Source organism: Neomonachus schauinslandi, chromosome 12 (genome assembly GCF_002201575.2).
Source record: "Neomonachus schauinslandi chromosome 12, ASM220157v2, whole genome shotgun sequence".
In the NCBI taxonomy this organism is placed as follows: Eukaryota; Metazoa; Chordata; class Mammalia; order Carnivora; family Phocidae; genus Neomonachus; species Neomonachus schauinslandi.
In genome coordinates, this window is record NC_058414.1 from 1,981,477 (window position 1) to 1,994,589 (window position 13,113).

A 13,113-nucleotide genomic window follows, 5' to 3' on the forward strand; every position below is an offset into this window, starting at 1 on the left:
CCCCCCCCTTGCATGTCCTAGACACTCGGGGGTTCCTTCCAGCTCTTCAGCCAGACCAGAGAGGCACAGTTCCCAGCTCCCAGGCTTTCCGCCAGCCAAGCACCTGCTCCTCCCCACCCGCGGCCCGCCCACCTCGCCTCGGGACGGAGACACCAGGTAAGCAAGCCATGGGCAGCTGCTCGGGGTTCAGGTCGGGTCGGTAACGGCAGAGCCCACTCACCTGCTTTCTGTCCCCATCTTACTGCGACCTCAGATCACACACCCCGCGGGCCATCTGCTCTGCTCACTTCACCAAAGGAAATACCGTGGTGCTGGATGGTTTCCAGGTGGGCCTGGCCTTCCTCGTCATGCAGGGGCTGATGCTTCTGGATATTCAGGATCTGCAGGAGCCAGTCCTGTCTCACTGACGGAGCTAAAAACCCGGCGACACCTGTAACGCGCTTCAGGACCGAGGGAGGGTCCCGATGGGGTGCTGTTTGCAGGGACCATCCAACAGCAGGACGCCCACAGATCCCTGAGTGCACAGCCAGCACGTTAGAGAGAGGACATGCCTGCACCCTGAGGGTCTGGGCAGTGCCTTCCTCAGAGCTCCTGCCTGCTCTGGGGGGTGGCCTGATCACGGTCGCAGGAGAAAGGGGCCCAGCGGCCACCACCAGGGTGCACTCACGGGGATGCCCACGGCTCATGCAAGGGGCATCTTCACATCCCACGTGCTGTGTCGGCAGGTCCCGCTCGCTGGCCCTCACTGCCAGCCAGAAAGCCAGTGACTGTCCCTGTGCTGAGTCCCACAGAGGCCGCGCAGTGTGGGCAGATCCCACTGGGTCCAAACTCCACGTTCCTCCCCTGAAAGGAACGGCTCCACTCTCTCACTGCAAGTCCCGGGGGGGTGGGCGAGGGCGGGGGACAGGGGAGGGCGGCAGGACGAGCACCGCCGGTGACGGAGACAGCCCCGGAGAGATGGCGCGAGGTCCGCTGCGGGGCCGTTTTATGGCTGCGTTAGGGGCCAAGTCACATAACCAAGGACGACCATAAACAAACAGGACTGCGCCCCGGCCACACCTCGCTCCGTTGCACCTGCAGCACGAGGTTCGAAAACAACCCCCAAGCCAGCAGGTGGGCAGGCGACCTGGACAGGGGGCGCCTCGCTCCCGGGGGTGATTGTGCCCCGGGAACGGGAGTGCAGGCGCGAGTGTGACTGCGTGTGTGAATGCAGTGTGCACGTGTGTCCATGTGCACACTCACGCACACACCCAGGCGCAGCCCTGCAGCTGCACCTCCCCAAGGACACCGGGGCGCTCCAGCTGACACCCCCGAGGGCTGACCCCGGCGAGGAGGCGAGGCTCCTTCTCCGGGGGGGGAGCGAGACCGCCTCACAGGGCCTGACCGGGCCCTCTGTTTACCTCTGGACATTAAGGTCCTGGGACAGAAATTACAGTTCATCCCTCCCCGTGCCCTACAGAGATCGTTTCCCTCCCCATTAGCTCAACAAAACAATGAGCTCAGCGTTTGTTGTTGCCAATTCTTACTAAAGTTTACTTCGAACAAAGCCATATAAAACAGCACAGCACTACTCTCTCCGGAAACGCGCGTGTATGATGAAGCCCCACACAGCCCGTGTGCGCCGGGGCAAGGTAAAGCCGAGCCGACCTTTCCGGAATCGTGGACAAGCCCAGCTGTGCTGGGCCACGTGAGCGAGCGCCACAGAAGACCACGGAAGCCGGTGCCCTCAAGCATGTGGCACGTTCCCACCTGGCCAGCCGCCCCAAGGAGAGCCAGCCGCGTTGCCCCCTGGTTTCCCAGGTAATCCTGCCCACAGGTAAATTCTCCCCGGGCTGGCATGGTGCCAGCATGAGCAAATACTCACGCCCGGATTCTGGAAGGGTCCATCCGCTCAAAAGAACCAAGGTATGAAGACACATTACATCAGTGCACCCGCGTGCCCACAATAAACCCATCCACCATCCTAGGTGCGGGAAGTGAGACAACAGGGAGAGAAAAACAGGTGGGCGCCCGACTCACCTTGACGGCTCAAGAGGCACTCTCCTGAGGGCAAGCCCAAGGAAAAGGTGCAACCTTATGCCCAACTTGCACCATTAAATAAAATCACTTTATTTTTAAAAACCACTATAGTGTTAAATTCCAACAGAAACGCAGCATGTGGCATGGGGTTGAGCTTTGTTTTATCTCTGCAAAGGCGGTTCTTTACGAGACACTGAGCACGAAGACCCCTGCCCCCTCTCACGCCCCGTGCCCGGCCGGAGAGACAGACGTCCGAGCGACGTGTCCCCCGGCCCCACCCAGGACAGCACAGAACCTCGGGGAACCCCACGTCTCTGCACGGGGCGGCAGTCCCGAGGGAGGAGGGTAGGGCTTTCTCTCAAGGGGCAGCATCTTTCGTATTCTCTTCCTCTTTTATTATTTTACAGCTTTGACTTCTGGGGCTGTGTGTTACTGATCGATAAACACAAGATGTTTTTATTCGCCCGTTACGTACGATGGAGAAGAGATAAAAGTTTAATTGTGTTTATAAGAATCGTAACAGTGGATCAGAAACAGGGAGCAAAGATAGGAGGGAATCTGCTCTCCCCGGCGTTGACATCCAGACAGGAGCTCAGACACCCCCCGTGTCGGTCACTCGGGACAAGAGGACAGTGCCACAGACCCCGAACCTCGAACAGACATCCCTTCCCTCCCGGTCCTGGAGGCTGGAGTCCGATCCATGCGTGGCACAAGATCCACGCGTGGCAGGGCCAGTGCCCGAGGCTCCCCCCACCCCGGGACGTGTCCACGGCCGTGTCCTCCCCGTGTCCACGGCTCATCCCTCCGTGTGCGTCTGCGTCCTGTTCCCCTCTTCTTCTAAGGACGGCAGTCCTGGGGGGTCACTCCAGCCACATCACTGTACCTCCATCACCTCCTTCGAGGCCCCAGCTCCACAAACAGCCACATTCTGAGGTCCTGGGGCTCAGGGCTTCCACGCGTGGATCTGGGGGCGGGGACCCATGCAGCCCACGGCACCCACCCTCAGAGGTCTGGCCGGGCCAGAGGAGAACCCAGGTCAACACAGGACGTTCCCACAAGTCCGGCGGGAGCCAGGTCCTCTAGGCCCGGAGGGCTGCCGCATGGGCAGGTGACTCGGCTCCTCGGTCAAGTCTGCCCGGCAATGCTCCTCTGGGGGGTGGGGAGAGGCCCAGGGGCAGATCTCCACACTGCTCTCTAAACAAGGACAGCATCGATGCAGAGACATCGTTCTACAAAATGCCGACGTCCCAGACTCCATTAATTTACTTGCTTCCTTCAAGCTCTCCCGGGGTAGGACAGCCCAAGTCAGCCGTGTAACCCCAGGAGAAAACATGCCCCCCACCAGTCCAGCTAAGCCCTCCCTCCAGGGCCTGCCTGCCCCATACGGGCGCAGAGGGTAGGGAACTCACCGGCATCCTTTCAGTACATTTCTCCCGAAAGTGAGCAAGGAGCTACTGAAGGTCACGTCTTCTCTTTTAAAGAAAGAAGAAAAGTAAGCCCCAGATTTTGTCGGCTCTCAGTCCCAGCTCCACCAGCTCTGCGATTCTAGTGACTTCTAGAGCTAAGGACACAGATGCACAGCTGCCCCAGATGGGCCTTATTCATACAGGGACGCTGATCCTGAGTGTTCGAGGGGGCTTCCTGACCCAATCGAGGCATGAGGTCCCCGGCAAACACCTGTCAACACTCACCCGGCACTGAAGAGAATTAAATCGAGAAAACCCGTCTGGTTTTCCATTCGTCTGGTTACCAATATTTGTCTGGGACCAGAAATCTGTGAATCTACTGCTGGAACAATGTTCCAACCGTGCTTCTCCAGGTGGTGGGGAAGGGCCACCGGGGCCCAGAGTGGGATGCTTGCTCAGTGGACAGCTCGCACTCCTGTGCCTCGGTCTGTCTGAGCAGATCAGGCCGAGTGGGGGGGCCTGGCACCTTCTTGAGGGTCTCACTTTCCAGGGGAGGAATCCGGGGGCCTCAGAGGTGAAGTGTCACGTGCAGGACCCCTGGAAATAAGACGAGACCAGAATTGAGCCCCACAGAACCCCTGGGGCCGGCACCTACCAGATTCCTGTGCCCTATCTCTATGAAAAGAGAAAAAGAAAATGGCATCCGATAGCTTAGTAAGATGGCTTGCCAAAGAACCAGAACAGAAGAAAATCTCATAAATACAACAGAATCGCAGAAAGATAAAAAATACATATATGTAAAATTTAAGAAGCCTTGTAAAAACTGCTTTTATTTTGCTGGTCATTTAAAACAGCAGAGACTGAGACGTAAGTGCACCGAATTCCCGGACCCCTTTCCACGAGAAAAATCCAGGTCTCAAATTCAAGCCACTCCTCACCAGTGTCGCCGTGGTCGGCCTGCAGACCCACCACGAGTGACCAGAAGTTGGTAATAATTAAAGCACTCATACTGGTGAATAGTTCACATTTTAATTAATTAGAAGAAACGGAGTCCTGTACCCTCTTTCCAAAGCTCCCCCCCGGGAGGAGCAAAGCTGGTTCTGTCTTCAAGGCGGGGGCACCAGCGGCCCTTTGGCGGGTGACTCGGCGGTGCCCCCACCAACGGGAAGGCCAGAGGGCAGGCTGGCCCCCAGGAGATGCGTCCCTCGCTGTGCCCCAACGGGGCAGTGGGGGCATGTCCCCTTTCAAAGCCCAAGACGGCAAGGATAGCGCTGACGTCAGAGCAAGAAGAAATGGGGACAATGACGCCCGGGTGTCCACCTGCTTCAAGGGCAACGGCCACGAGCCTCGGTGGGGCAGGCAGGCGAGGGTCCCCGGCAGGGCAGCGGGGTGCGGGACACGCGGTACCCCCCCGCATGGTCACGCCCAACTGTCCACCGTCAACCATCAGACTGGATATTTAGGACACGTGACTTTTCTAATCGTGCGCTTATTTAAAAAAAAATTTACTTTTTAGACATAATAAATACATAGTTTTTCAAAAGCACAGAGTCGGCTGGAGAGCACAGAAAAGTGCCTGGACTTTGCCTCAGAGGCCCACCCCCTGCCCTCCCCGTGCCCCATCCTCCCCCTGCCCCCTGTCCCCCCGTGTCCTCTCCCAGGGACCCGACCAGCTCAGGCGGCCCCTCCTCTGTAAGCTCAGTCTTCCTCAACCCTGCAGGGGACATAATAACCCCTCCTTCCTCTACCCCAACCAAGCCCTTCCTCTCCTTCTCCAGAAAGTCCCTCCCCCATGGAGCCCTGACCCTGCCGAGCCCCCCAACACTTTCCATGAACAAGGGTGTGGTGGGAGGTCTTTGCAGACAGGGAGATGGGGGAAGAATGCCCCCCGCCCCAGGCTTGGACGCCCACCCCAGACCCGGGAAATAGCAGCCACTGTGCGCAGGGTGCACGGGGCCAGGACAGACACTGTGAGCTGGGCCAAAACATCCCTACCAAGTGCAGGCTTTTGTTTCTCTTGAAGAGAGGAGCTCAGAACTGGCACGCCCCGCCCGTGACATTTCTAACACCTTCCTTCTTGCTACAGAAAGGAAGAAAAGGCACACACTGCAGCCCTTTAAGGAAGGAAATGGTACGTTCCATGGGGGTGCTGAACAGGACTTCCCCAAAAACACTCCGTCCACAGTGTCTAAGAATAACACAACGAACAGTTCAGTTTTCGCCAACCATCCTGTGACCCAGGGAAGGGAACATGACAAATTCTGACAGCTTGCAACTTATCACCAAATCTGAAAAAACAAAAAAAATTTAGCTTCGGCGTTGGGTGGCACGGAGGCCGCCTGCCCACTCTGAGCGTCCACAGAAGCGTGTGACAGAAACGCTCGTGGGTTCGCCCCGTCGGAAGCTAATCCTCCATTCACGGTTACAAAACCCCGCTGCACCCAGGATCCCGGGGGGAAGCCCGAGACCGGCCTGCAGCCCCGGCCCCGTCTGCCGAGGTCTGCCTGAGAATGCAGGGGTGACTCTCCGCCGCCCCCCCGCGTGGCCCCCCGCTCTCCCTGGGCAGCACAGAGCTTTCCGACGGGCCCCCGACGGCCCGGTCAACACCTGCCACACGCTTTTTAAACATCCAGAAAAAGCCTCTAAGAAGACAGAAAGTGACATAAAGACTCTGGAATCAGCATTCTGATTCCATAACCAGTGCTAGCCTCTTAGGCATCCCGTCCTCCCTGCCCCCCGACGAAGCCGCAGCCCGGGGTCCCCTCCTGCAAAGATGGTCAGCGGGCCGAGCTGTGTTGAGGCAGAGGGGACGCCTGTGGGGTTTGGAGATGCGGGGGCCAGCCGTGCGGACCGTTGTCCAGACGCAACAAGAGGGCATCCATGTGCCATTCCCAGCCTGCGGGAAAACGGGAGGTCAGCACTTCCCGAATCCCTGCTCAAAATGAAGGGCTTTCCAAGACGAAAAGCAAAACACAGAGTGAAACGGAAGCTGTCTTTTACAAAAATGTGGAGATGGAGACTCCGATGCTCAGTTACGAGTCGTCGTCCTGCCCCTGAAAGTGGGCAGATGGGCGTTCCACTCCGAAAACCGGTCCTCCAGAGTCACCGCCACGAGGAAGCCGGCACCAGGATTGGAAATGCTCCAGTCCGGGTGCGACATGAGCGATTTCACGCAGGAGGCGTTGACATGCCACTCGGGGCCCCGCAAAATGCCCGGACTCACACCACGGCCACCCAAGGGGGGAGCACACAGGCACAGTCCTGATCCCCGCGCCGGACCTCCGTCCTCAAGGGCCTGACCCTGGTGGCCAGGCTGTCCAGGGACACACGTGCTCTGACAGCATGGGGACAGCATCCGGGGGCAGCCACCGGGCAGAGGGCAGGTGCAGGTGTGGCGGGGACACCCTGAGGACCAGGCTGCAGGGCCCCCCAAGGCCACCAGCACGTCCTCCCCGACGGGGGAAGAAGGGGCAGGGAAGTCACCAGCAGGGGTCTTATGCACCTGCAGCCTGAGGGCAGGAGCGAGGGGTCCGGGAGAAGAGCGTTCTGTGAAGCAGCAGGATCGCCAGGTGCAGGCAGACTGGGGAGGGCGCGGGGCGCCACGCAGCCGGGAGGACCCCGCCGAGCCGGAGAGAGGGGTCGGCCGCACGATGCAGGCAGAGAGGACAGATTCTGAACCGTGCAGAAAGTGCACAGTGGCCAGTGAAAGACAGTAGTGTGTCCGGACGAGGAAGTCGGGAACAGGGCGTTCGCTCACAGGGAATGTGAATGAAGAATGAAGAGTTAGCGTCTTCCAGAAAGAAGCCAGGGCCGCTGTCGACACAGGCAAGCGGCGAGGCGCCCGAGGAGAGTCCAGAGCTGTCTGCGCAGGGGACGCGGCTTCTACGACGGAGGTGACGAGCAGGCGACCCCGAGCAAACGGGAGCCAAACGCGGCAGTGTCGGGGTGTGCGAGCTGAGCCACGGCACGTGGGCGGCTTGGAAGGAGCCATGGGGGTCCTCCCAGCAGGCAGGTCAGCAGGTCGTAAAGCTCCACCTACACACTGCTGAGCGGAGCCCGCGCAGAGGCAGGGGGATCATGCTGCCACGCCACGGGGACGGTGCCACCCCCGAGAGAGGACAGGTGAAGCATTCCACGTGTTGCCCATGCACACGGCCAGGCATGCCCATGGCCGCCGGGGTGGGACTGAGGTGGAGGGGTCCATCCTGCGAGGTGGGCGGTCACACAGGAACCCAGGACCAGGTAGGTGGTGGCGTCCGAAGGGCCTGCTCTGCCCTGGGTCCGGGCACTGCAGGGCCACACCCAAGGGGACCACCAAAGTCCTCCCTGGGGACGCGTCAGGGCTGCGGCCAGCACGTACCAATGCAGGATGCTGGGGTGGCCAGCCAAGTGGGAGGCTGGGAGCCACCTGGGAGGAGCCACAGAGCCGGCCGGGCGGTGGGGGGTGGGGCACAGAGCCGGCCAGAGTCAAGGCCACACGGACAGGCAGGAACCCGTGGCTCTGGTCTCAGGAAATGCGGAGCCCACTCCTCTGCCACCGGCCGTGTGGAAGCACCTTCAGGTTGGACCCACGCTGCCTGAGGGGCACAAACGAAGCCAATGACATGGGACTTGTCTGCTTGGCAGGGAAGATCCCATTCTCAGGAAGAGGACGTGGAGAGTACGCCATCCTTTCGTGGCGCTGAAACAGGGAGTAAGACGCACTCTGATCTGTGCCGTTGGCCGGTCGACGCTTCGTGAGACAGCTGGGTTAGCAGGATAATGACCCTGACTGCAGGTAGAAGTCTCCAGAGAAATGTGCTGGCCCCGAGGATGCAGGATGCAAGTCATCCCGAGGAGGGGATGCTCCCTCCAGAAGCCCCGGGCCCGGGCTCACTCCAGCTGCTGAGCCGGGTTCTCGGAGCCCCTCACAGAAGACGTCTGTGTTCTGACTTCGTAGAGAAAGAAACGAAGGCCCGAGCGCCTGTGGCGACCATGGGGCCGTCGAGCTCAGATCCCGGTGTCCTTGCCCTACGTTCTCACGGGCTGCTTCCGACAGCTACGCCTGGAAAGTTCCACTGTCTCCGGTTCTCCCAGAAGGAGGGCAGGTGTGAGCAAAGGCATCCCCAGTGCAGAGTTTCAGGGAGCAGTGATTCCCGTCACTAACACTCGAGAGAAGAAAATTATTCACCAAGCGCTCCTTCTTGGTTTTGTCCACATTCGAGTCTGGCCCCGGGGCAGCCCGGCCTCAGCATCCCGTCCCCCGCGCCTCATCGGGCACCTGCATGCTCGCGCATCTGCTACCCTCGTCACGAGAGGAACGTCTGTGCGGAACGGAGGAGTCTCCTATTCGCGGGTGCCCTCGCTCTGCCATTGGAGCAGGGCTGCACGAAGTCAGGGGGCACCACCCTCGGGGTGCCGGGCGGCAGGTGCCTCGGCGAGCCGGCTTGCTTGAACTGATCCACAGGCTCCCAGCTCATGTTGCAGGCAAAACCAGTGACCGAGGCAGAAGCAGGAACCTCACCACAGGCTCACGCCCGCGATGCTCGGATTCATCACAAACCAAGCTGTCCCCCAAGGCCTGGAGGCCTGCCACCAGCGAAGTCCCGGAGACGCGCTCCCAGCTCTGCCGGCATTTCCAAGGGAATTCTGAGGAGCCTGAGTGATGCCAAGAAGCTGCGGCTCACTCGGGGGAGGAAGGACCCTGGGAGGGGCTGGTGGGTCCAGGGCCCTTGGGCATCCTTCCCGGTGCAGACAGAGACAGAGTGGGGTGGGCCGCGGGCTCCAGCCTGGGAAAGGGGCAGAAGGGCACGAGCTGGGGGGTTTGGGGGCTTCAGAGCAGGGGTGGCAGGCGCACATTCCGGCCCCGGCCCCACGGTGGACGCACGAAGCACGCACAGACCTGGACTCTGAAACCTGACGCCCCTGAAAGCTGGGACGCAGGGGCCCTGTAACAGTCCCTGTTTCCTGGACCAATGCGGGGAGGGGCCGACGGACCACACGTGGGACACCGCGGAGAAGAGAGCTGTCTGGAGATCCGGGGGAACCAGCAGACGTAAGCTCCTGGCTAAAACTCCTCTTACGCCAGTGGGCATCGGCTGTCACCAGGACCCGCGTCTGTGGTGGGTCTGAGGATGCCGCAGGCTCTGGCCTCGTGGCAGAGGGGCCACCTAGAAGACACAGTCTCCAGCGGGTCACTGCGGCTCCTGCACCAAACACAGCCAGAACTCGGGGGTCACCGGCGCGCAAGGCCAGCAGAGGTGGCGGCAGGAGGGGCTGACACTGCCCGGGGCCCAGACGTGGGAGAGGCTCTGGGGGGCCCCGCCTGGCCGCACCTCAACCTTCAGAGAGAGGAACGGCGTACCCATCACAGCTCGGCTTCTGTCGGGAGGTTTGAAGGTTCCCAGCTTGGCTACCACGTGACAGTCACACGGGGACAGAGCAAACAGAGGCCCCTGCAGCCGCCCGGGAACCCCTCCTCTCCCGAAGGGGGCTCCCGCCTCACCGAGGGAGGCAGCCCTGGGGTCCTGTGCTTTGTCTCCAGCGAGGCACCCATCAAGGCACACCCAGAAGAGAAGAGGCGAGCTGGGCATCCATGTCGTGCAAGGGACAAAGGGGCCTGAGGACAGAGCCCTGACTTCGGAGACAGAGGACAGGAGCTCAGGGTGAGCCTGGCGTGGGGACCCTCCACAAGATGACAACTCCATACCACCGCAGGTGGGTTCTGGCTTCACCAACTCACTGCTCAGTCCCTACGTGGGGGCCTTACGTTTGCCAAAAACAAAACACCCTATCTGGCGATCGGCATGACATGTGCTCTTGAACACGTCAACCCCTGACCGACGGCTCCTCTAAGAACTGGTGCGCAGTCTGGGCCGACGTGGAAGGACCGTGCCTGGGGCGTGGAGCGGCGGGTGCAGACTCCCACTTCTGCAGAGCTCCCGCCCGCTCGCCAAAGCCCACCGGGACCCCGCCTCTGCCATATTTGGGGGGCCCCACCAGGGACCCCATCGCCCGCCTCCCTGCCACGGCTTTCTCCTACTTCCCGTGGCTCGTGCCCGTGAGTCAGCCGGCAGCCCGGAAAAGCCAGCTCACGCCACCCAGGCAGCTCACGAGGCTCCAGCGAACCAGCAAGGCCTCCCAGAGAGCAAAATATTTGCAATCCCAAACTCCCCAGCCATTATACCTAAATAATTTGCCTTCCTTAAAACCTAAATAATCAAGATTACCATAATTAACAGCTAAGAGAAAGCTGTCTTCAGGTCAGACTGTGGACGGATCACTCACCCATTTCACACATAAAGAAACCGGAGCCCCGGGGGACTTGCTGCAGCAGACGAGAAGCCCCCACGGGGATCATGGCCCGGGTCTCTGCTTCTCTGTGCCCTCTGAGCCCAAGGCCTCACCTGAGGGGCCGAACTGCCCGTCGACTAGGAAGACCGTGACCTCAGTCCATCGGGGCGGTGAGCGAGGCCCCAGCTCATGACTCGGCTGCCCTGCCCTCATGAGCCCCAGCCCCCAGGCCCTGGCTCGGCCCTGGCTCTGCAGGATGTCTCTGTCCTTGGCGATGCCAGTACGATGGGGTTCGCTGCACACTAACACGCTGCGGGGAAGGCGCCACACACCCCCGGCCTCGGTTACTCCTTCCGAGTCCCCACCAGGCCCGTGGACGCCCCAGAGGGAACCTGCAGCGCCCGCCTTCCCCAAGTCAGTAAGCAGCCGGACCAGGTCGGACGTTGGGCCAAAGCCTCACGGTTGTGTGTCAGGAAAGCCAGTGAGCCCCGGGCACCGAGGGAGCCTGAGGGTTACACACGCACGTGCTAAGCGAGGACCCATGCTGTCTGCGAGAACCGCGTCTCAGTTCCTGGCAGACGGAGCTGCCCCCTGCTTATCTCCGGCGGTGGCTGGGAACATATGGCCCTTCTGCACCCCACAGTCATGGTGTTATGGTTCTGGAATAAGAAGGGGCTTTGTTATTGCTGGTGGCATTCTCTCCTGCCACTCAAAGCTGGGTTATCGAGAAAAATGAATGCGGATACATTTCCCCCAACCCCGATCTACTGAAAATGCTTATCTACCTTTCAGCAAAATGCCAATTACTGTGGCCAGAAATGCCATCACCGGTGATAGCTAAGACTTCTGGAATACTCTTGGAGCCAAAGAATTCAATCCTCTAAGGAGCCGGCTCTGGGCCCCCCTTTAACACACGGTGGCAACAGCAAGCGGCTCAGTTCTCCGCTGCCAGCCAGGAGTGGCCAGGCCGGCCACACACATCTCAACCCTCCTGGCGTGGGCGCGGGGGGACCCTCCTGGAAATCCAGAAAATTCTGTGATCCAACACAACCACTCAGAAGCACACTGCACACGTGAGAGAGGAGCGTATTTGCAGGCGAAGCAGAACAAGGATAAGCCAAGGCCGGAAACGAGCCCCTTCCCCGCCCTCGAGTGTGTCCGAGCAAGGAACACCTGGCCTCAGCCAGAAAGGGGGCTCCTCCAGAGTGAGACCAGAAAGCAAGCAGACGTGCCCGAAGCCCCCCCACGGGCGCCTGCTCCTAAAGCAGCTCAAACGCACATCCCGTGACATCTCAGAGAGGCAGGGGACCCAGGGCTTCGGAGGGGACGGCGGGAGGGTTGCCGGCCGCGGGGCTGGGTGACAGCGCTGCATGGGGCTCTGTACTGCACTGTGAGCTTCTCCTGAGTTCCAAATCCCCCATCGTGGGAAGTTTAAAAAGAAAAGGCATGTAATCTCTTTCTTGAGAAAACACCTATGGCCGGACTAGCCCGTAGTTCTCGCCGACTGTGTGTACGCGTGTGCGTGTCTGTGTGTGAAGTGTGTGTGTGCATGTGCTCACGCATGGGGGTAAACTGTGCGTGCGTGCGTGGTAGGGAGGGTGGAGGGGTTCAGGATCCCCGGTCCCCACACACAGGACCCACCGTGAGGAGCCAGCTCGCAGCACACGGAGCATGCCCCCAGCACACACTTCTGCTCAGAGCCCAGAGCCCAGAGCCGGTCGGAAATTCTCAGCGATAGCTGACCCAGGAAGTGCACGGCAGCAACCAAATCCCAAGACTCTCTAAAACCCCGCCTGCCACGGGGGCGGCCTGCAGGATATGTGAGGGGCTCCCTCTGAGGCAGGGCCGGCCAGTCAGAGGCTAGAGGCATGCGCGACGGGAAAGTGCGGGAGGTACGGACACTGTGACGGGGGCAGAACACCAGGCCTCCTCACCGCCTCACTGATCAAAGTCCTAACCCCCACCAAGCACCCCAGGCCTCCAGCGCTTCTGGGGGCCCTCGGCAATGTAGCCCCTCCAAGGAACTCAAAAACCAGGACGACCTTCCCAATTCAGGGCCCCGACTTCCATGACAGCCTGACAACCCCGCCAATCTAAGAACAACGACCCTAACACGAAGCCCCCCAAATCCTCAAGCCATGTGCGCTAAACGCTATGCCTACGCCACCCCGACCTGACGATATAATCATGAGAGAGGAGGGGGCATCTGCGGGGGGCCGGGGGGAGGGCCGGTCACCGCATTCTTATCTGAAACCAGATTCTTGAGCGTCACGTTCTACGGTTAAGAGCACAGAGCGCACAGCTCTTCGGCTTACTCCCGAGATGAAACGTATACATCCCATCGAGGCATCTAGCAGCCTGTTTCTTGTGTGTTCCATGCCCACGGCCACAGGCCAAGGCGGCAGAAGCCACGGCC